Source organism: Triticum dicoccoides, chromosome 3B (assembly GCF_002162155.2).
Source record: "Triticum dicoccoides isolate Atlit2015 ecotype Zavitan chromosome 3B, WEW_v2.0, whole genome shotgun sequence".
Taxonomy (NCBI): Eukaryota; Viridiplantae; Streptophyta; class Magnoliopsida; order Poales; family Poaceae; genus Triticum; species Triticum dicoccoides.
The window spans coordinates 248084364-248108272 of NC_041385.1; positions in this window are offsets into that span (position 1 = coordinate 248084364).

The window sequence follows — 23909 nt, forward strand, 5'->3', positions numbered from 1 at the left end:
CGGTGGATAAGGATACCGAGTTTTGTTTCTTGGAGGACCAAGACACAAGAGATCTACCAAGAAATTGACAAGTACCCGAAGTGGACTTTCTATCAACCTTGTCTCCGGCATAGTCCGAGTCGGAATAGCCAACAAGATCAAAAGAGGCCCTCTTAGGATACCAAATGCCAAAATTTGGTGTATGGATTAAGTATCTCACTATCCTTTTCACGGCCTTAAGATGACATTCTTTAGGAGCAGCTTGATATCGTGCACACATGCACACACTTAGCATGATATCGGGACGTGAAGCACATAGATATAACAATGAACCAATCATAGAGCGATAAACCTTTTGATCAATCGGTTCACTATCTTTAGTCAAGTCAAGATGTCCACTAGTAGGCATGGGTGTAGTCATACCTTTGCATTCTTGCATATTGAACTTCTTGAATAAGTCCTTGGTGTACTTCGTTTGAGAAACAAAGGTACCTTCCTTAGTTTGCTTGATTTGCATCCCAAGGAAGAATTTGAGTTCACTCATCATAGACATCTCAAACTTCTCCGACATTAGCTTCCCAAACTTTTCACTAAAATGAGGGTTAGTTGAACCAAATATAATATCATCAACATAGATTTGGCACACAAATAGTTCTCCATTAATCCTTTTAGTAAAAAGAGTAGAATCAATTTTCCGAATTTCAAAACCTTTTTCAATAAGGAACTTGGTCAAGCATTTATGCCACGCTCTCGGAGCTTGTTTAAGACCATAAAGAGCTTTGTGAAGTTTATAAACATGATTGGGTTTCTTAGAATTGAAAAAGCTGGGAGGTTGCTTAACATAAACTTCCTCCTCTATTTCACCATTTAGAAAAGCACTTTTAATGTCCATTTGGTACAAGGTGATATCATGATGATTAGCATAAGCAAGTAAAATGCGAATGGACTCAAGTCTAGCAACGGGAGCGTAAGTCTCACCATAGTCCATACCTTCAACTTGTGTGTAGCCTTGGGCGACGAGACGTGCTTTGTTGCGAACTACTTGTCCATCTTCATCTTGCTTGTTGAGAAACACCCATTTGGTACCGATGATGTTGTGATTGTTGTCGGGCTTCTCAACCAATGTCCAAACTTGGTTCCTCTCAAAGTTGTGTAGCTCTTCATGCATAGCATTTATCCAATCCGGATCTTCCAATGCTTCTTCAACCTTCATAGGTTCAATGCTAGAGATGAAAGAATAGTTTTCACAAAAGTTAGCTAAACGAGTTTTAGAGCGAGTGATTCTCCTGGTTTGAATGTCATTGTAGATTTGCTCGACAGGATGATCTTTAGCAATTCTTGCTCGAACTTGTGAAAGCTTTTGCTTGGGTCTTCGTTGAACATCTTCTTCATCTTGTTCTTCTTCTTGGCCTTCTTTATTATTGGTGTTGTCGTTCTCTTGTCGTGGTGGAGAAGGAGGTTGTTGACGTTCATCTTGATGCACTTCCTCATTTTCTTCATCTTGGTGTGTCCCACTTGTGGATGCTTCCGTATCAACTCTTGGTTCACCTTGTCGTGAAGTAGAAGCTTCCACTTGGACGGACGAGGTACTCTCCTTCACCACCGTTGGACAGACCTTGCCAATAGACAAGTCTTGGATTGCTTCGGAAGGATCTTTGTCTCCTACATAAATTGGCAATTGCTCTACTTGCAAGCCGTTAGATTCATCAAACTTCACATCTACCATCTCTTCAACCTTTCGGGTGAAATTGTTGTAGACACAGTAAGTGTGAGAGTTTGAGCCATAACCTAGTAGGAAACCTTCATGAGACTTAGGAGCAAATTTAGAATGACGATGCTTGTCAAGAATGTAGCACTTTGAGCCGAATACTCAAAAGTATCCAACTTGGGGTTTGTTACCGGTGAGGAGCTCGTATGCTGTCTTGCCGAGTAGCTTGTGAAGATACAAGCGATTTGTTGCATGACAAGCTGTCTCAACCGCTTCTGCCCAAAAGTGCTTCAGTGTCTTGTACTCATCAAGCATCGTTCTCGCCATTTCGATGAGCGTCCGGTTCTTCCTCTCAACAACTCCATTTTGTTGAGGTGTGTACGTAGCCGAGAACTTGTGTGAAATCCCTTCTTCGTCAAGAAAGGTGTCCACATTTGCGTTCTTGAACTCCGTTCCGTTGTCGCTGAGAACCTTCTTGATCTTCACTTCAAATTGATTTTGGGCCTTCCTAGCGAAGTTTTTGAAGATCTTTTGGACCTGCGATTTTTCATCGAGAAAGAACACCCACGTAAATCTTGAAAAAACATCAACTATAACTAGACCAAAAGAATTTCCACCGAGACTCTTGTAAGAGTTGGGACCAAAAAGATCCATGTGAAGTAGCTCGAGTGGCCTCCTTGTGGTCATGATGTTCTTCACGGGATGCCATCCTCCAACCTGTTTACCTGCTTGACAAGCACTGCAAAAGTCTATCCTTATCAAATATGACATTGTTAACTCCAAGAATATGATTTCCTTTAATAAGCTTGTCAAGGTTTCGCATACCAACATGACCTAGTCGTCTATGCCATAACCAACCTTTTGAGGATTTAGCAATGAAGCAAGTTTTAGGTTGGGCCTTTTTAGTGAAATCAACAATGTATAGATCACCTCTACGCACACCAGTAAAGACCATTTTATGATTATCTCGACGAAACACTTGGCAATCTACTTCAGTAAATAGGACATTGAAACCGAAATCAGCAAGTCTAGATACTGAAAGTAAGTTGTATCCAAGAGATTCAATGAGCATGACATTTTGAATGGAGCTATCATGTGATATGGCCACCTTACCGAGGCCAACCACCTTACCCTTTGAGTTGTCACCGAAAGTGACATACTTTCGAGGACTATCATTATCAGCAAGCTCACGGAACATGTCTTTATCTCCGGTCATGTGATCGGTACATCCACTATCAAGAACCCATTCCTTTCCTCCTGACATATATCCCCGAAGATTTGCCATAAGACCAAAGTGTCTCATTGCATCATCAAGATCGAAGTCACTATCATCATCCTCATCATAGTATCCATGTTCAACATTGTCATGTGGTGGATGAAATCCTAGAGAGGGTGATTCGTTAGAGTGAGTTTGACAATGATCTTGCTTATGAATTTTTATAGCTTCGGAAATAATATCACTAATAATTCCAACATCTCCTTTGGCACGCATAAGGTTTGTAAGCTCAAATAGACGATCACCAAACATAGGATCACTAGTATTCATCTTACTCAAGGCAATAGACTTATGAAGAATTTCATCAAGATTTTTCAAGGAATAATTTGGAAAGCGTTCCTCAAGAAATTTCCATATAGTGTAGGCACACTTAAAAGTAGGCAAATATCCAATCAAGTTTCTAGGCAATCCTCTAATGATAAGTTCGGCAGTTCTAAGATTCCTAATCATGTCAATTGTCTCGTCATGGGTAGGATGCATAGGATCAACAATAGGTGCACAAGGGCTAGCAATGTACTTGTTTAAATGATATTGATTGAAAATTACAAGCATCTCATTTTCCACTCATGAAAATACTCTCCATCAAGAATAGGCACTCTATGTCTAAGACTCCCCAAAGTAGACTCATCCATCTTCCTCCAATGGTGATTAAACCAAGGAAATGGAGACCAATGCTCTGATACCACTTGTAGGACCTTGAGAAGAGGTGTCTAGAGGGGGGGTGATTAGACACTAAGTACAAAAGTTGCAGTTTTTAAGTTTCCTTAAGTTTAAGTGGAGTTTAGGCACAAGTTTAACATTCACAATACATAACAAGCAAGCATGCAAAGAGTATATGAGCAGCGGAAAGTAAAGCATGCAACTTCCAAGAATGTAAAGGGAAGGGTTTTGGAGGATTCAAACGCAATTGGAGACACACATGTTTTTGGCGTGGTTCCGATAGGTGGTGCTATCGTACATACACGTTGATGGAGACTTCAACCCAGAAGGGTAACGGTTGCGCGAGTCCACGGAGGGCTCCACCCACGAAGGGTCCACGAAGAAGCAACCTTGTCTATCCCACCATGGCCGTCGCCCACAAAGAACTTGCCTCAATAGCGGAAGATCTTCACGAAGTAGGCGATCTCCTTGCCCTTACAAACTCCTTGGTTCAACTCCACAATCTTGTCGGAGGCTCCCAAGTGATACCTAGCCAATCTAGGAGACACCACTCTCCAAGAAGTAACAAATGGTGCGTTGATGATGAACTCCTTGCTCTTGTGCTTCAAATGATAGTCTCCCCAACACTCAACTCTCTCTCATAGGATTTGGATCTGGTGGAAAGAAGATTTGAGTGGAAAGCAACTTGGGGAAGGCTAGAGATCAAGATTCATATGGTAGGAATGGAATATCTTGGACTCAACACATGAGTAGGTGGTTCTCTCTCAGAAATGGTAAGTTGGAAGTGTAGGTTTAGTCTGATGTCTCTCTCCACGAATGAAGAGGAGGTGGAGGGGTATATATAGCCTCCACACAAAATCTAACCGTTACACACAATTCACCAAACTCGGTGGGACCGATTCAACAGACTCGGTCGGACCGATTTAGTAAACCTAGTGACCGTTAGGATTTTCGGTGGGACTGACATGCAACTCGGTGAGACCGATTCGATTAGGGTTAGGGCATAACGTAATCTCGGTAAGACCGATTACACAAACTCGGTGAGACCGATTTTGGTAATAAGCTTTCCAGAGAGTTGGTCAGGTAAACTCGGTGGGACCGATTTGCTCTTTTCGGTGAGACCGAAATGTTACAAAAGGAAACAGAGAGTTTACATTGCAATCTCGGTGGGACCGATCGCTCACTTTGGTTAGACCGAAACGTTACGAAGGGAAATAGAGAGATTACAATCCCATCTCGGTGAGACCGAGATCCCTATCGGTAAGACCGATTTGCTTAGGGTTTGTGGCAGTGGCTAAGACTTTTGAAATCGGTGGCGCCGGATAGAAAGAATCGGTGTGACCGATTTTGGCTTTAGCTTTAGGTCATTTGTGTGGAAGTGGGAAAGTAGCTGAGGGTTTTGGAGCATATCACAAAGCACATGAAGCAAGAGGCTCATTAAGCAACACCTCATCCCTCCTTGATAGTATTAGCTTTTCCTATAGACTCAATGTGATCTTGGATCACTAAAATGTAAAATGAAGAGTCTTGAGCTTGAAGCTTGAGCCAATCCTTTGTCCTTAGCATCTTGAAGGAGTTCCCACATCCTTTAGTCCATGCCACTCCATTGTTGAACTTACCTGAACCATACTAGATAAAAGTGTTAGTCCAACAAAAGATATGTTGACATTAATTACCAAAACCACCTAGGGAGCACTTGTGCTTTCACACTTCTACGGCAACACAGGTATGACTACCTTGATTCTATCATAAAATTGTCATGCACGTACATGCATGACAGAAAACGTGACCTACTATGACAAACACGTATCATCACGGAAGTGTATTTTTTTGTAGTGATACATGGAAGATTCTAGACTAAACCATAAATGGATACACTTTTATTCAAGCGTGATACTCTAATAGAGTAAGATCATGCATGGAAGGTTCTATACTACATAAATAAGAAGTCTCCACATGCTTAGACTGCGGATTACATTGAGCAAAGACTAATGATGAACATTTGACTTGGTAATGCATATGACCAGGTGAACATCCTTGGAGTCCCTGTGCACCATCTTGGGGTGAAAATCATACCAGGCGTTTTCCAAGTCCACATTGCTAGGCACGGAGCAGCTCGACACAGTCCCAGTCAGCGTGATGGAGGCGGCGTGGGTGCCCTCGTACCTCGGAGGGGTAGTAACAGTGAGCACTATACCTGGCCATACCTCGGGCCGGGTCGGGCTTCGGGTCGGGCCTAGCCAAGCCCGATGCAAAAAACCCAGGCCCGGGCCCGGCCTGGCCCGGCCATCAGGCCTGTTTTCTGGGCCCATGCCCGGCCCGAACATGTAAAAGCCCATCGGGCTTCGGGCCGGCCCAGTCCGACCTTCAAAAAATGCAAAAACGACGGGCCCGGGCCCGGCCCGGCCTTCAGGCTCAAAATCTAGGCCCGAGCCTGACCCAAGGGCAGCATCGGGCCGGGCCGGCCAGGCCAGACTTCCCATGGCCAGGTATGGTGAGCATGCACCCATACACCGGCCCCGTGTCAGCGTCAGCATCGTTGCCCCTGGCGCACACTACAAAGATGGGGCGGCGACCTGCGCGGGCCTTGCCGGTGCCTACGGCCAAGAGGAAGACGTTGTCGTCCTCCTCCGTGACTAGCAGGCAGCGGTGATCCTCCAGCGACTCTGGCACAGCGAATGGGTAGCACATCTTGTACTTGATGTTCACTGCCAACCGACGGTGCCGTGAGGTGATGCACGAGGCTCGCCGGCGAGCCCTCAAATGGCGGCGTGCACTCATAGCAGTAGCAGTGCGCGTGCACGCATCTGGAACTATGCTCCACCAGCGAGTGTTGGTCGATGTACCTCTCGCGGCCGAAACTCTTGTAGACGTAGGGCACCTTGCAGGCATCGACCAAGCCGTCCATGAAACGGGAGTGGCTGTAGGGGACGTTGCACCCTCCGAATGGAGCGCAGGAGGGAGTGGTTGTAGGGGACGTTGTGCCCGTCGAATGGAGCGCAGGAGTAGGACATGAAGCAGTAGATGGTGTCCTTACTAGTACTCCCTAGTCTCTACTCTCTACTCTCTATTATACTCCCTTTGTCCCAAAATAAGTGTCTTGAGCTTAGTACAAATTTGTACCAAAGCTAGTACAAAGTTAAGACACTTATTTTGGGACGGAGGGAGTATAAAAGGCCGAGTTGGTGATGATGGTGTGCATGCCATCTTGTGATATAGACTGTCCGATCTATATCTGACGAATATAAAGGAAACTATGACAATATCTATTACAAAAGATACCCGGACCTCTCTCCAACTTTACAGATAAGGACTTGCCTCGTTCATCCTTATCTCCCAAAACCTCATTGTTTCACAATTAAAAAAGGAATTCTCTAGAACAATCTGGCAGGGTGTCCGCTACCGGCACCGTCCATCCCCATTCCTCCGGCTAGTCCGACCACCAGTCACCACCACGCCCCACTCCTCTCTCATCTTTCTCGAGACTAGCAAGATGCCCATGCGTTGCACGTAACATCAAGATGCATTTTTATGAGTAGTTTATCTTGTGGGAGAAAAGGATGAACGAGGGAAGGCCTTATTTCCAAATATGGAGAGGGGTATGGGTATCTTTTTGCAAAATTGCCATAGTTTCCTTCCTATCCGTCAGATATAAATCGGACAACCTATATTGCAGGATGGCAGACACACCAACTCTGTATTTTATAAGAGTAAGTAGAGATATCATTTTTTCAATGAAATTCTCGAGATACCATTTTTCCGATAAAATTCGCGAGATATCATTACTTTTTACACATGGGATTACTCCTGCGTGGGTCAATCACAACTATACCTGGCCATACCTCGGGCCGGGCCGGGCTTCGGGCCGGGCCTAGCCAAGCCCGACGCAAAAAACCCAGGCCCAGGCCCGGCCCGGCCTAGCCATCGGGCCTGTTTTCTGGGCTCGAGCCCGGCCCAGACACGTAAAAGCCCGTCGGGCTCCAGGCCGGCCTGGCCCGACCTTCAAAAAAATGCAAAAATGACAGGGTCGGGCCCGGCCCGGCCCGGTCTTCGGGCTCAAAATCTAGGCCCGAGCCCGGCCCGAGGGCAGCATCGGGCCGGGCCGGGTCGGGCTTTTAAGGGCCGGGTCTGGCAGGGTCGGCCGGGCCGGGCTTCCCATGGCCAAGTATAAAAAAAATGCATCTTGATGTTCCGTGCAATGCACGGGCATCTTGCTACTTTTGCATATAACTCCAAACACCACGTAGACACGGTCTTTGACCATTTTACAACTATGTTAGTATCATTGTTAGTGGTCAGCCGGTGCACGTTATAGCCCCGGGTGTTTTAACCTTTTTTAGTGATGATATCTGGCGATTGTTCGCCACGAGCTCAATCCTAGCAAATCCCACGTAACCATCAGATTTCCATCCGACGCGGGCCTGTTTTTAAGCCATAGTATTTGACAAAACCGCCACCCTTACACACGTACTGTAACTGCGTCATGGGCATTTGCAACTGCCATGTCTCCCAGCGAACATTTGCCGGGATTGGAGTTAGCACCGATGGCGGTTCGTAGTCGTTCCATGCCCGGGCATTGAAGTTTGTAACTATTTTATATTAGAATATACCACTCCGCCGGTGCTAGTAGTAGAGCAGAGTCCTACTCCACTACTCTATATGCAAACTAGGGCATAGTAGTTGGTATTGTAGGGAGTACTAGTACTGTGATCACTCAAGCAAGTTGTCTGGCATTGATATGACCCTATGCTGCTGGGATGTGTCTCGTAAGTCAAGCGGCGTGTTGTTGTCATCATAACCTGTCCACTTCCCACAGCACATATTCGCTTCTCCATCTTCGTTAGCACATAATCGTCCAATCTTCCATCCCCGCTAAGGCGCCTCCCCCCTCTTTCGAAACCCAAGCACTAACAATGGCAGAACCGAGCAGCATCCGCCGAAAGAGTGGCTGGAATTCATTCCCCATAGAGGTAACCAAGCTCATTGTTTCGCGTGTGGACAATCTCAGTACCATGCCGCTCGCCGCGTGCTCGTCGAGGCTGTACCGTTTACTCAAAGCCCTTAGGCCGGAGCTTTTTAAGCCAGCTCCTTGCTTGCTGATGCCGCCTGATCTTCACAAACAGCATGTCACGTAGAATAACAATCGTAGGGTGGCGAGCATCAACCCCCTCGACTGCGATCTGATCCCTGTCACCCTCAACTACATTAACAGTAAGTACTGGGTCAGCATGAACATGTCTTAGATGGTGCTCCTCGACGATCGCGGTAGCTGGATGCTCGTGGAGGTCTACACCCGGCGATTGATCCCCCTTCCTTCGATTAACACTGCACTGCTTTGGCACCGCAGCCCAGAATACTTGGAATCTTATAGTAGACAACATGATACCAAGTTTGATTTGCTCAAGGTTGTAATCTGCCAAGTGCCCACAAGATCTACGAATTATGAAGACTTCAGGCTAACTACGTTCTTCAATCGCAGTCTCGCCTATCTGACAGGTCACTGCAGTAAGTGGATAAATCTGCACGTCCACCGCAAGATCAGACATCCTCCATGGTTCTCTGATGCCATTGAACACAAGGGCTTCATTTACACTGTGGACTCCTTCTATGGCTGGACGTATTGCTGGCCCACTCCAGTCATCGCTACAAACGGTTGTTACAGCAGTATGTTACTTTCCTATGATATCATGATGGCTTGCTTATATTACTATCAACATTTACTGAAAAAATATTCATGCTCATAACATGTTGTTCTTAAGATTGACTACAGTACGAGCCCTTTTTTATTTGACTCCAACTTGATATGATGTTGTAGGCCGCCTGGTGTCCCTACCCTTCCTAATCCCAGAACCTTTCAAAGAAAAGTGGCATGGCAGTTGCAGGTGGTTCCTGGCTCGATCAGACGACGGCGAACGATTGATGATCGTTCGCACGTAACGGATGTGTTGTTTCGCAGAATACAATAACAGTCACTGCAAGGTCTTTGAGCGGGATCCTAGCTTCTCTGGGCCTTCCAAAATTCTTGACTAGAGGCTGGTAAGTAGCCTTGGTACACGCACTCTGTTTCTTGGACTGAATTTTCCGATTAACCAGGAGATAAATGACGGCAAGGATCATGATGGTAGCGCGGTTTCGCTCATCAGGCAAAATTGTGTGTACACAGCTTACCATGCATCTCTACATGCACCATACCCCGATATGTGCCGCCACGCTCTACAGCCCAAAGTAGGAGAGAGGGTCACAAGTATCAGATTTCGACCTGCTGGTTGGAGTTTCCCCATCAGGCACCCATCTGGTTCAAGCCGTCAACCAATCTCCACAGCTTAATAAATAGTAACGTCTAACTGAGCCAGTTAGTTAGATGCATACACTTGGTGTAGTAGGATCTTTATTTAGTTTGATGCATACACTTGTTCTTTTTTGATAGCCCTTTTGTAATGATGGTTGATGTTTGGTTTGGAAGAGAGAGTTGCGTCTTTACTCTTCTGGCCTGCTTACTGCTTCTGTTGCACCCCCATCCATGGTTGTTGTTGCTGCTATTTTCAATGTACAGTCAGTAGTATATTTCGTCTGTTGGTTGAATAAATGTGTTGTTAGAACGACAAACACAATGTTTTGGAAGTCGTTGGACAGTCCGATCCTTTAGTGCCCCGTGCCATACATAGTGCATACTATTTTGGGTACGAAACACATTTTCCACTTGTCGATAACATGCAGCCCACTGATGAAGGCCCAATAGAGGAGCCCATAATTAACTGGAAGGGAGGCTCTCACATGAATCCGGCCTAGGTACATGCTCATGGTCCCCTAAACATAAATAAATAAAGCTAAATGCTCATGCACCAGTTCTTTAAATTCACGATTTGAAAAGTCAAATTTTAGCAGGAGGATATTATTTCCTATGAGAGTGTCGTTATATTCAGTCGACATTATTCTTAGGCAAAGATAGCGACCAGTCTTTTTTATCCCACCATTTTCTTCCTGCAACCAGCGGACCCATGCAAATCGTAGTCAACATCGTAAATAGTTCATGTCCATTATTATTTTTCGATAAGAATGCCCAACCCAGCCCAACACATTGGCGACACCACTTTAACTCCACCTTGGTGCGATCACCCCGGCACCGCCGTCCGGCCCTGTCAACATAGTGAATCGGGAGATGACTGTAGTTGTGAGTATGACAGTACGGACCCACCAGGTCCACTCCCGAACACAAGCAAGCGCCTCTTTTACTACTCAGATGTACCCCTCGTTTTTTACTCTAATCCACCCTGCTGATATCCGGGACCCACATTATTGTCAACATATAGTCAATTAACGATAGAATTGCACAACTTTTTTGAGGATTTGTTCGGAGGAGCAGGCTATAAACTGGGTTGTGCAGTCTTTGTGGCCCGTCTAACAACATGACCAACCCAGCAGTTTTTCTTTGGGAAAATAGGTAGCCCACTATTTCTTTTTGAAGAATACCCAAGCTAGGCCTATTTGTTTTCTCCGACTTACTGGGTTGCAAATCTTTCAAAACAAGGAGGGATGCATTTCGGCCTGGCCAAAGAGTATGGGCAGTATATCTTAAAAGTAATATGAAAGGGGTTGCAAATTCCAAAATAATTATAGCAAATAGGCAATTAGTTTTGTTTTTTGTTTTTGTTCTTCACTGAGATTTTATATTTCATTGGATTTTAACATGACATAGTACTACTTTATTTTTAAATTTGTTTTAGTATGGCTACTAATTTTTGGATTAAAAATATTTTGCTCCCCAGCAAAAATATGCGAATTTTTAAAATTTCACACATTTGTTAGTTCAGTTTTTAACCCTGGCACTGACCAGAAAATGGGCAGCAATTCTAAAAATGAAAAATGGGCTGCAATAAATTCCATTTGAATTAGCAAATCGGCAGTAAATTATAAAAATAATAGCAAATGGGTTGTACACGCCACAGATTTCGAGGCTGACTTGTTTACGCAAGGCTTCGTCAGTCAACATACGATTTTAGCAGTAGTGACTGTTGGATGTCCATCCAACGGCCGACGTGCTTCTTCAATCTCTGGTCTTCCTATTCCGGCCGCCTAAACCAGCGCCGGCGGGGCTTTCTGCTACCTCCTCTTGTGGCCGGCTGTGATGTCGCACAAGCTTCACCGGCCCACCCTACTCCCTCCGCTGGCATGGCCATCCCTCTACCCACCTGCACCTCCTGTTATTCTCCGGTAACGGCAGCCTCATGCCGCAGCCGAACCAATAAACCGTCATACTCTCCTTAGCATGGGTATCCACTGTTGTGTCTTTGTCGGCTCCTAGTCGTTCCATTCCTAGGCCTCATCGTCGTCCACCGCGTTGGTGCTCTAGGCGCGGTGTGCTCAACATTCAACAAACGACAACCATCGGAATAGGGATGTACGTGGAGAGGCTGACAGTAGTGACCCCCATGGTCCATGGCCACACGCAAGCAATTGCCTCCTTATTACGTGAAAAAATGATTCCTCCCACTGAAATCTAGGGCGCACCGGTTCGGAGGTTGACCTGTGGGCCTACTAAGTTGACGCGTACACAGGGCATTGTCAACTTAGTGAACAAATGATTCTAGCAGCAGTGACCATTGGATTTTAATTGAACGGTCCTGCTGCTTCTTCAATCGCTGCTCTTCTTGCACCACATGCCCAAACCAGCACCGACGAGACCGCCTGCTCCTACCTCCAGTGGCCGGCTTGCTGCCGTGCAGGCCTCACCGCCCCATCCTACTCCCACCGCTGGGCAGACCATCCCTCTACTGTCTACTCACCCACAAACCCGTGTTATTCTGCGGAGACGGCAGCCTCACACTGCATCTGAACCAGTCAACCCTCATACTTCTCTCCGCGTGGGAATCCACTGCCGTGTCTTCTCCGGCTCCGCGTCGTCCCCTTCCTAGGCCTCGCTGTCGTCCACCGCCTTGGTGATCTCGGTGTGGTGTGGTCAATGTGGTCAAGGAACGACTTCCATCGGAAGAGTACTGTACGTGGAGAGGCTGACAGTTGGGTCCATGGCCGCAGCGAGGAAGTGCCTCCTTATTACGCGCAAAATAATGATTCCTCCACCTGACAGTAGGGACCCACTGGACAGGCCACCGTATTTCGTGAAAAAAATGTTTCCCCCCTGACTATTGGGACCCACCAGCTACAGCTTCGCACGGAAGGAAGTGTGTCCATATTACGGGCAAAAAAAATGATTCTCCACCTAACAGCTGGGACCCACCAGCAATAACTTCGCACACAAGGAAGTGCCTCTTTATCCTCCCTGATAGTCGAGACCCACCTGGTCGAAGCATACATAGCGTTGTCATTCTGGTCGCGAACGTGTACGTACATACTGGTCGATCGGTCTGTCTGCAGGCTGCAGCGATGAACTGTGGCCTATTAAGGAAGGGCACGTGTCATAGTAGAGGCGCGGACGTAGCATGTCATGCAGTCCCATTAATATCGTGTACATGTACATACAGCCAGGGTGCAAGAAAGTAAATACTGCCACGTACGTACATACGGGCGGGGTCTCGAACGCCTACTCACGCATACGTATGGCCAGGGCTCGTGTACATGGAGAGGCAGTAGAGAGTAGCGATGGCGTCCTGTTCATCGGCAGCCAATCGGCTGGGTCGGAATGGAGAAACTGTGTCGTCGTGTTCATCGGGAGGCAACGAAATGCGTCGTGTTCATCGGGAGCCAACCGGCTTGGACGGAACAACCGAAACGAGGCCTGGCGTACCGCAGAACGGAGGAAACGGCCTTGTGTTCGACCGCCTCCGGTCGAAACGTGATCATGTTCACCGGGAGGGGTGTGGCATACCGCAAAACGGAGGAAATGGACTTCTCTTCGACCTCCTACGATCGAAACGGGGTCCTGTTGATCGGTAGGGGTGTGGAGTACTGCAAAACAGAGGAAACGGACTTCTCTTCGACCTCCTATAGTTGAAACGGGGATCCTGTACATCGGAAGGGTTGCGGCATACCGGAAAATGGCACTCCACGGGCTACTGTTCATCCACCGTCTACTGCCTCGCTCTAGCCTCCATGGGCTACTGTTCATCCACAGTCGACCTCCTCCAGCCTCCACCTCCGACTGTTCATCCACGGCGTCTCCCTCCTGCCTCCACCAGCTACTGTTCATCCACGGGCTCCTGTTCATCCAGCCTCCACTGGCTACTGTTCAACCACCCCTCCACAGGCTACTGTTCATCCATCCCTCCACCGGCTACTGTTCAACCAGCCCTCCATGGGGTCATGTTCATCCACCCCCAACCGGCTCCATCAGGGTCCTGTTCATCCAGCGGCAACGGCCTCTGCTACCACGCGGTCCTGTTCATCCAACCCCCATCGGGAACTGTCCATCCAACCCCCAACAATGCTCACTGTTCATCAAGAGGCAGCAGGTTTGATCGGCTTCAGTTAGCAGTAGTAGCGAAGGAATCACTCGATCGGTTTCAGTTAACAGCCAGGGATTGATTGATCGCTCGGGTCCAATAACGCGTAGCCAGTGCAATCGCTCGGGTTCAGTAGGCGAACGCCTCGCTCAGTTTCAGTTAGAGCCCAACGCCTTGCACCCACGCATGTACATGTACGAGAGAAACGCGCAATCCCTCCGTGCATTGCTTGGCCCTGACCACCCACTATAACCGGGAACTCCTCTATATTTTCCTTGCCCTCGCTTCTACCATGGTTTTTCCGTCATGGACCGTCCAAAGAATGTCATGAAGCTGCATCTCTGGCCCGCCCAGGACAAAAAGCCCATTTTTTGTCACGACTTTTTTTCATAGAAGTAGGAGCCCACCACATCTATGATGATACCGGGTTTTGTCACAATTATCATCATAGAAGTGTCATAAGCATAACAGAAAAAATTCGTTCGGCCCAAAATGTCATGGATGTGTCTTTTTTTGTAGTGAGGTTCGCCTTGCTGACGCGGGTCTGGCGCTTCGCAGGCGCTTTCGCCAAGCTTCTGAAGAGTGCGACTGCTGCGGCGGAGCACTACGCTGCGCGGGAGGAGAATTCGGAATGATGGCTCTTCTGGTCGCAATTTCAGGCACTGATACGTCTCCAACGTATCTATAATTTTTTATTGTTCCATGATATTATATTATCTGTTTTGGATGTTTAATGGGCTTTACTATGCACTTTTATATTTTTGGGGGGACTATCCTATTAACCGGAGGCCCAGTCCAAATTGCTGTTTTTTGCCAATTTTAGTGTTTCGCAGAAAAGGAATATCAAACGGAGTCCAAACGGAATGAAATCTTCGGGGGAGTTATTTTTGGAACAAACGCAATCCAGGAGACTTTGAGTGGACGTCAGGAAAAAAACAAGGAGGCCACGAGGCAGGAGGGCGCGTCCGGGGGGTAGGCGCGCCCCCCACCCTCGTGGGCCCCTCGTGGCTCCCCTGACCGACCTCTTTCGCTTATGTAAACTCATATACCCTGAAAAATCCAAGAGCACCACGAAACCCTATTTCCACAGCCGCAACCTTCTGTACCCATGAGATCCCATCTTGGGGCCTTTTCCGGCGCTCCGCCGGAGGGGGAATCGATCACAGAGGGCTTCTACATCAACACCATAACCTCTCCGATGAAGTGTGAGTAGTTTACAACAGACCTTCGGGTCCATAGTTATTAGCTAGATTGTCGGTGTACTAAAGTAGGGGTACCTTAGTATCCCGAACTTGTCCACGGGCAGTCGCAGCGCCCCGCGGCAAGGCTTGCCGGGTGACCGCCAAGGTCCTCCGTGGTTCCTTTGGAACCATTCAAGAACAAAGTGTTCAAGCCGAGAAGACAAGGCCCCGGCAAGAGGAGCTTGCCGGGAAGGACAAGGCCCCGGCAAGAGGAGCTTGCCGGGGAGGCCAACCAAGGCATTTCAAGGAACTTGCCGCGCGTCCCGGCAAGACCCGGCGAGCGACAAGCTTCCGGGCGCGACAAGGCAACGACCGCGGCAAGGCGCTTGCCGCGGCAAAGCTACTACTTTGCACCCACGCTCCAGCATATCCACCAACATATCGCCCTGAGACCTTGCCAGGCGCGCGTGGCAGGAGGCTGTGCAACTAGCGGTGTGAGGTGGCAAGTGGAGATGACAAGATGGCCATCGTGGCGAGCGGTGGCGCCCCTAACGGTCACTTTTCTGCACTGTTTGGGCGACGCAGATGGGCATTTAATGCTTTTGTCCCCTACCGTCAGGGTTAGGTATGATACACTGTAGAGGTAGCTGTACCAACCGCACCTCTTTTTCATTTTTACCCTTGCATGCGTTGCCACCTGTCGGTGACCCCTTGAGCATATAAAAGGAGGCCCATGCGCAACGTAGAGGGAGGTTGGAAGCCAGAAAACACCCACGTTCGGTCTGATGTGTACTGTAGCGCTCATCGCTCCCGAGCAAGAACACAATACAAACCACAAAGCAGCAGTAGGAGTTTTATCTCTCCGGAGAGCTCCGAAGCTGGGTAAATCGCTCATGTGCTTTGCCTCGATCCGCTCTTCGTGCGATCTCTGCCCCCCGCCGGACCGAAAGGGGCCCTGCCCCATAGGTGTTCGTTCCCACGACATCTTTGGCGCGCCAAGTAGGGGGCGTCGAGGTTGTGTGAACTTGATCCGGCCTTCACACGAGCTAGATCTTCGTCATCTTCATCGACATGCCACCGAAGAAGAAGGCTTCGGAGGTGGCTGCTCCGTCCGCGTCGAACCCACCATCACCGAAGCAAACGGGTGGTGGGGTAGGCCGGCGGAGGAACAGGCACCAACGAGGGAGCTCATGGTGCTGCCAGGTCCAAGGACAAGGCCGCACAAACCTCGGCGTCCGTACATGCACCGCGCTCATCTCAGGAGGCGCGGACCGACAGCGTCATGGTACACGTGGTACCATACGTTCGTTGGGCCAAGGCCAAGCTGGTGTATCTCGGGATGCTCAAGACCAGCATGCACGCCAACATGCTGGCACGAGCGCGGCACGGTTGCCTGGACGAGATGCTGCTCCTTCGAACACAGTTAGAAGTTTGAGCATATCCCGCTCCTCGCACCGCTCGCCACCGCCACCCAAGACTCCAGAAGAAGCGTTGGCTCGAGCTCAACTGCTCCTGGATTACCCCCCAACGGCGGACAAGATCGACGATTGGAGGGCCACCATTCAGAGTCTCATCGGCTTCGCCAACGGCGACACTCCACGGCAGCCGGGTACATCGCAGCCACGGCAAGATTGCCAGGCACAAGCCGGTGGCGACAAGACCAGTGGGGGTGCAACCACTGTGCACTCTCCACCCCGAAGGCCAAGATCGCCGACTCGCTGGGTCAACCTCGACAGCGACTCCACCGCATCGTCAGATCCGCGATCTCGTCGAGATCAGCGCCAAGTTCTTCACAAACGACAGCAAGAAGATGCTCGTACTCGCATCGAGCGCCGAAGAGAAGCGCAACGTCAATTAGACCAGCGCGCTGGGCCCACTGTCGACATGCATGCGCCAGGGGAACCAGGCGACTTGCCGTACGCGGTAGGTTGCCCTGCGTTCACTCGTGAGCTGCGGCAAGTCCGGTGGCCCAGTACGAAGAATTTCAAGCCAGATGTACCAGAGAAGTACGACGGCAGGTTGCATCCGTCGGAGTTCCTCAGCATCTACACCATCGCGGTGCAAGCTGCCGGGGGACGCAACGACAAGATCCTTGCCAACTACTTCCCGCTGGTGCTCAAGCCCAATGTCAAATCTTGGCTCATGCACTTGCCGGACAACTCCATATCCTCATGGGCAGATCTATGCCATTAGTTTGTCGGCGCCTTTACAGGCGGCCACAAGCCTCATGGCCAAGAGAGCGATCTTCATCTACTCGCCCAGAAGGAAGGAGAGCCCTTGCGCAAGTACATTCCGAGATTCAGCCAAGTACAGCGCAACATCCCAGATGTCCACCCTGCTGCGGTCATCAGCGCGTTCCATTAGAACGTGCGAAACCGCAGGATGCGGGAGGAGATGGCGATGTGCAAGATCAGGGACGTCAGTGAGCTATATGCCCTGGCCGACAAGTATGTGCGTGCTGAGGAAGGGAGGAAACTCCCCGGAGAGAATGCGGGAGCAGGAGGATCTGACAGTGAAGATGCCGCCCCGGCAAGGAAAAACCGGCGGCGGAACAACAGAAAGAAGAAAGGCAAAGATGTGCTAGTCGTCGAGCAGTCCGGCAACGGAGGTGGCGCCAAGGAAGTTGAAGCTGTGGCGGCCGTCGACAGGCAGGACGGCTCCGGCAAGCAGTACTGCAAGATCCACCGTACCAAGGGCCATGATCTCCAGAGTTACAAGAAGGTCGAGTAGCTTGTCGAGCAGCAAAAGGCTGAGTACGAGCGACGCGACAAGGAGAAGGCCCAAGAAGGTACTGGAGGATCCGGCAAGAAGCGTCCCGGCCGAGGAGGACGCCGCGGCAAGGCCAAGCAGCGGCAAGGAGACAGGCCTCCCCGCGGCCGCGACAAGGATCAGGATGACAACAAAGATGAAGATATGGATGATCATGACGCCGATGAGCAGGAGTTCCAGAAGGCAACAGAGGTCTTGTGCGTTGACGGCGGTGCTTCTCTGCACACTTCACACCGCCATCTCAAGCAGTGGGTGCGGGAAGTCAATGCGGCAGAACCACCCGTCGAGTCACGCAAGCCTCTGAAGTGGTCGAGCACGCCTATCATCTTTGATATTGAGGACCACCCTGATCGCATAACTGCGGTCGGGTGCTTGCCGATGTTGGTTTCACCAACTATACGCAACCTCAAGGTCATAAAGATGCTAGTTGACGGCGGGGCCGGCTTGAACCTGATCTCTTCCGCGGTACTCCAGAAACTCCAGATCCCCGACAGCGAGCTCGAAGAGACCGGCACATTCCAAGGAATCAACCCGGGAAGGAGCAAGCCGAAGGGGAAGATCACGTTGCCGGTGACATTTGGCAACGAGCTGAACTTCAGGACTGAGAGGGTCACTTTTGACGTTGCTGACTTTCCATTGCCCTACAATGGAATACTCGGCCGCTCAGCACTCGCCAAATTCATGGCAGCCTCTCACTATGCATACAACATGCTCAAGATGCCAGGTCCGATAAGCGTCATCTCTATCCCTGGCGACAAGAAGGATGCCCTTATCTACACAGACAAGATTTACTGGGAAGCAGCAGCCGCAGCAGATCGCAAGACACTTGCCGTTGAAGCTCCCGGGGGGGGGGGAAGAAGAAGACCAAGTCCGGCAAGAGCTCTGATGCCCACTCCGGCAAGCGCACCTCTTCGGAGTGCTGCGCTACCGTCGAGGACACACCATCGAGCTCCACCGGCAAGAAGACAAAGACAGCTTCACCAGAGACCAAGAAGGTGTCCGCCAAGGAGGACGGCACTGGTGGTACCTTCACCATCAGTGCCACGCTAGACCCTAAATAGGAAAGCGCGCTCGTTGCTTTCCTGCGGGCGAATGTCGACGTGTTTGCGTGGCGACCGTCTGACATCCCCGGTGTTTCCAGGAAAGTAATTGAGCACCATCTCGCCGTCTGTCCTCACACGCGGCCCGTCAAGCAGAAAGTCAGGAAACAAGCAGTGGAGCGCCAAGAATTCATTGCAGAAGAAATCAAGAAGTTGGAAGCAGCAGGCCTTGTTAGAGGAGTGCTCCATCCTACGTGGTTGGCCAATCCTGTAGTCGTGCGCAAGGCAAACGGGAAATGGAGGCTTTGTATCGACTTTACCGATGTTAATAAAGCTTGTCCCAAAGACCCATTTCCCTTGCCGCACATTGACTAGATTGTTGACTCCACGGCCGGATGTGACCTCCTTTCATTTCTTGATGCATAATCAGGATACCATCAGATCTTCATGGCAGAAGAGGATGAGGAGAAGACCGCATTCATCACTCCATGTGGCACGTACTGTTTCGTACGAATGCCTTTCGGATTAAAGAATGCTGGTTCAACATTTGCAAGAGTAGTCCATGATGCTTTTGAGCCACAGATACACAGAAATGTAGAAGCTTACATGGATAACATAGTGGTCAAGAGCAAGGACAAAGCAACTCTGATTCAAGATTTAGACGAGACCTTTGCAAATCTGCGCAAGATCAACCTCAAGCTTAACCCCGAGAAGTGCGTGTTTGGAGTCCCCTCCGGCAAGCTTCTCGGGTTCTTCGTGTCTCAGCGGGGAATTGAAGCTAATCCCGACAAGATCAAGGCCATTGAGCAGATCGAAGCACCGAAGCGCGTCAAGGATGTACGAAGGCTTGCCGGTTGCGTGGCTGCTCTCAGCAGGTTTATCTCTAAGTCTGCTGAGCGTGCCCTGCCATTTTTCAAAATATTGAAAAAGGCAGGTCCAATGAAATGGACTCCGGAAGCGGAGGCTGCGCTGCAGGACTTGAAGAGATACCTGTCCTCCACTCCAATACTTGTCGCACCTAAGCCACAAGAGAAGTTGCTGCTGTATATAGCGGCAACAAATCAAGTGGTTAGTGCTGCGTTAGTAGCGGAGAGGGAGGCGGATGATGAGCCGGCAACCACGGCAGATGCATCCAGCGACAAGCAGGGGGCTTCGCCGACAAGCTCTGGTCCCGACAAGGGTGGATCTGCGCAGGCGCATGGGGAGGTGCAGAAGAAAATGGTGCAGCGCCCAGTTTACTTTGTCAGTTCCCTTCTGCAGGGGGCTAGGTCGAGGTACTCTAGTGTGCAGAAGTTGCTTTTCGGCCTTCTCACGGCCTCGAGAAAGCTGCGCCATTACTTCCAAGCACATGAGATCACAGTTGCCACTCGTTTTCCGCTGAAGAGGATACTGCAGAATCCAGAAGCAACAGGCAGGATTGTCGAGTGGGCACTGGAACTGTCAAGCTTTGGCCTCAAATTTGAAAGTACTTCAACTATCCAGAGCCGAGCGTTGGCAGAATTCATAGCAGAGTGGACGCCAACACCAGATGAAGAGATTCCAGAAACGAGCATCCCCGTCAAGGAAGCAAGCAGAGAGTGGCTCATGTACTTTGATGGTGCCTTCTCGCTGCAAGGCGCCGGTGCGGGCGTGCTACTTGTCGCGCCCACCGGAGAGCACCTCAAGTACGTAGTCCAGATGGACTTTCCCAAGGAGCAAGCAACGAACAATACTGCAGAGTATGAAGGTTTTCTTGCCGGTCTCAGGATCGCAGCAGACCTTGGGATCAAGAAGCTCATTGTCAGGGGTGACTCGCAGCTTGTCGTCCGCCAAGTCAACACAAATTATCAGAGTCCGTTGATGGAAGCTTACGTTGATGAAGTGAGGAAGTTAGAAGAGCACTTTGACGGCCTACAGATGGAACATGTTCCAAGAGCTCAGAACGACATTGCTGATGGCCTGTCAAAGTGCGCTGCACTAAAGTTACCTGTGGAACCAGGGATCTTTGTGCTCAGGCTGACTCAACCGTCCGTAACACCATCAACTGGACAGAGCAAGAAGAGGAAGTTGATTTCTGGTGACTACTTTCCGGCAGAGCTCCCCGAAGCCGCCGCCAAGAAGGTCCCCAAGATCAACACCAAGGGTGCTGAGGAGCAGTCTGCTCCGGCGAGCCCTAGGGTTTGTTCCGTTGAAGCAGACGCTCCCGACAAGTTTTTCTCCGGCAAGCTTGCCGGGGAACATCAAGCTCCGGCTGAGCTGCAGGTTCTTGCCGTAGAAGCGGATGTTCCTGCCGCAGCATATGTGCCTTTAGTCCTTGTTGTCGAGCCGCAAGCTCCAGCATGGGCACAGCAGATTGTCCGTTTCCTTCAGACAGGAGAACTTCCTAAAGAGCAAGAAGAAGCGGAGAGAGTAGCCCGGCAGTCAAGTATGTACCAGTTTGTCGACAACACACTGTACAGAAGAAGACTCAACGGTGTGAAATTGAAGTGTATTCACCAGGAAGATGGACAAAAGCTGTTGGCAGAGATACATGGCGGCATATGTGGTCACCACATTGGTGCAAGAGCACTTGCCGGCAAAGCGTTCCAGCAAGGTTTCTTTTGGCCGACAGCCCTCTAGGATGCAACTGCACAAGTAACCAAGTGTGAAGCGTGCCAGTTCCATTCCAAGCAGATACACCAGCCAGCTCAAGCTCTCCAGACGATCCCTTTATCCTGGCCATTTTCGGTCTGGGGGCTCGATATCCTCGGCCCCTTTCCCCGAGCTGTCGGGGGCTTTGAGTACTTGTACGTTGCAATCGACAAGTTCACAAATTGGCCGGAAGTGGAAGCAGTGAGGAAGGTGACAGCACAATCAGCGGTCAAGTTCTTCAGGTCGATTGTTTGCCGTTTCAGGGTCCCTAACAGGATCATCACCGACAACGGCACGCAATTCATGAGCCGCACCTTCATGCAGTACGTCCAAGATCTTGGCGCCAAGGTTTGCTTTGCTTCTGTTGCTCACCTGAGAAGCAACGGTCAAGCAGAGAGGGCAAATGCTGAAGTGCTGCGCAGGCTCAAGACCAGGACTTTCGACAGGCTGCACAAGTGCGGAAAGAACTGGATCGAGGAGCTGCCGCTGGTTCTTTGGTCGATCAGCACGACGCCAAATCGAGCCACTGGCCAGACACCTTTCGCTCTAGTTTATGTAGCGGAGGCAGTTCTCCCCACGGAACTCGTATACGGGTCGCCTCGAGTGCTCGCTTATGATGAGCTTGAGCAAGAGCAGCTGCGACAAGATGACGCGCTGCTCCTTGAGGAAGACCGTCTTCAGGCTGCTGTACGAGCTGCTCGCTACCAGCAAGCTTTGCGCCGCTACCATAGCTGCAAAGTTAATGCCAGAAGTCTCGAGGAAGGCGACCTTGTTCTTCGGAGCGTTCAGTCTGCCAAGAATTCCAACAAGTTGACGCCGAAGTGGGAAGGCCCTTACCGGGTGAAACGAGTCACTAGGCCCGGCGCTGTCCGCCTTGAGACCGAAGATGGCTTTCCAGTGAGCAACTCCTGGAACATTGAGCATCCTCGTAAGTTTTACCCGTAAGGCTCGGTTGCCGGAACCTGTTCCGGCAACCACCTTTTGTACAAGTCTTGCCGATGTTGCATGCAATCCTTTGTACAAAGCCGGGCGCAGACCCCATGCATAAATAAAGCTCATGTGCTCCGGACATCCTGTCAATTTCATGCTTTCTATTTTTTTGCATGTATTATCTGACACTTTGTGCAGCACCTACCCCCGGTAAGCAATAACGAGCCGTAAGGCTCCACATCTTTATTTTCTCTTCTTTCTTTTTCTCAAAGAAAGGGAAGGTTCCCTCGCCCACAAGTTTTCCGGGGGGGAAGGAGAAGATAATGGTGTGGACCAGGCATCGTCCAAGAAAGTTTCGCCTTACTGGGAAGCAAACGACAGAAAAGCTAAGTTGCCAAAGTTTGAGCAATCAGTTTCAAAAATTTTAAGTTATCTTCCTTGAACGACCGTGCTTTGTATGGAAAACCTGTGCGCGGAGGAACCAACTCGTAGCTAGTTGCGCCCTTACTTTGTTTCGAGTCCGCTCAACAATTTAAGTGTGCTGCGACTAGTTGCGACAAGGTTTCTTGTCGGTAGCGGCACCGCCAGCAGGCTGCTGACGTTCCGCACTCAGCGCTCGCGGCAAAGGTGCCTACACCGGCAAGTTCCCTAAAAGCGTAGGGCAAAAACATACACAGGAAGGAATCAAGTAAAGGAAATAACATAGCAATCGATACCAAAAATAAAGTTATATTACAAGATAACTTGTCGCCGCTCTAATAGATTGTTCCCGTAACATGACCGCAGCGACAAGGAAAGGAAGAAACGGGCGGCCTAATCTACGCGGCCACCATCAACCCTCTTGACCTCATTCACCTTGTCCACAATGGGTGCGACAAGGGCCTTGAGCACTTCCAGATCAGCGTCTGCCGGCAGCTTCTTGAGGACGTTGGTGAGGTTAAGGCCTGGGTTGCGGAAGGCCACCTTCACCAGCACCTTTTCCAAAACTCTCACGCAGATCGTGCGCGACTTGTCGGCCAGCTTCTTTGGGATCTTCTCTCGGAGTCGCTGGAGGGCTGTCGCCACGCCTTTGAAGAACAGAGTGAGCTTGGCGCTGGGCTGGAGGTTCTCGTCGGAGGAGTACCCGAGATCCTCCACCCCCAGCTGCACCAGCTCCCCGTCGATGACTGCAGCGATGTTCACGAGGCCCTCTGTCCAGAGCTCCACCGTCTCCCTAAAGGTGTTCTGGGTTTCGGCGGCCCTCGTCAGCAGCGCTTCGTTGCCCTTGATCTCCTCCTTCAAGGCCACCTCCCACTCCTTGGCGCCGTCCAGCGTCTGAGTCAAAGTGGTCAGCTTCAACTCAAGATCAGCGTTGGAGTC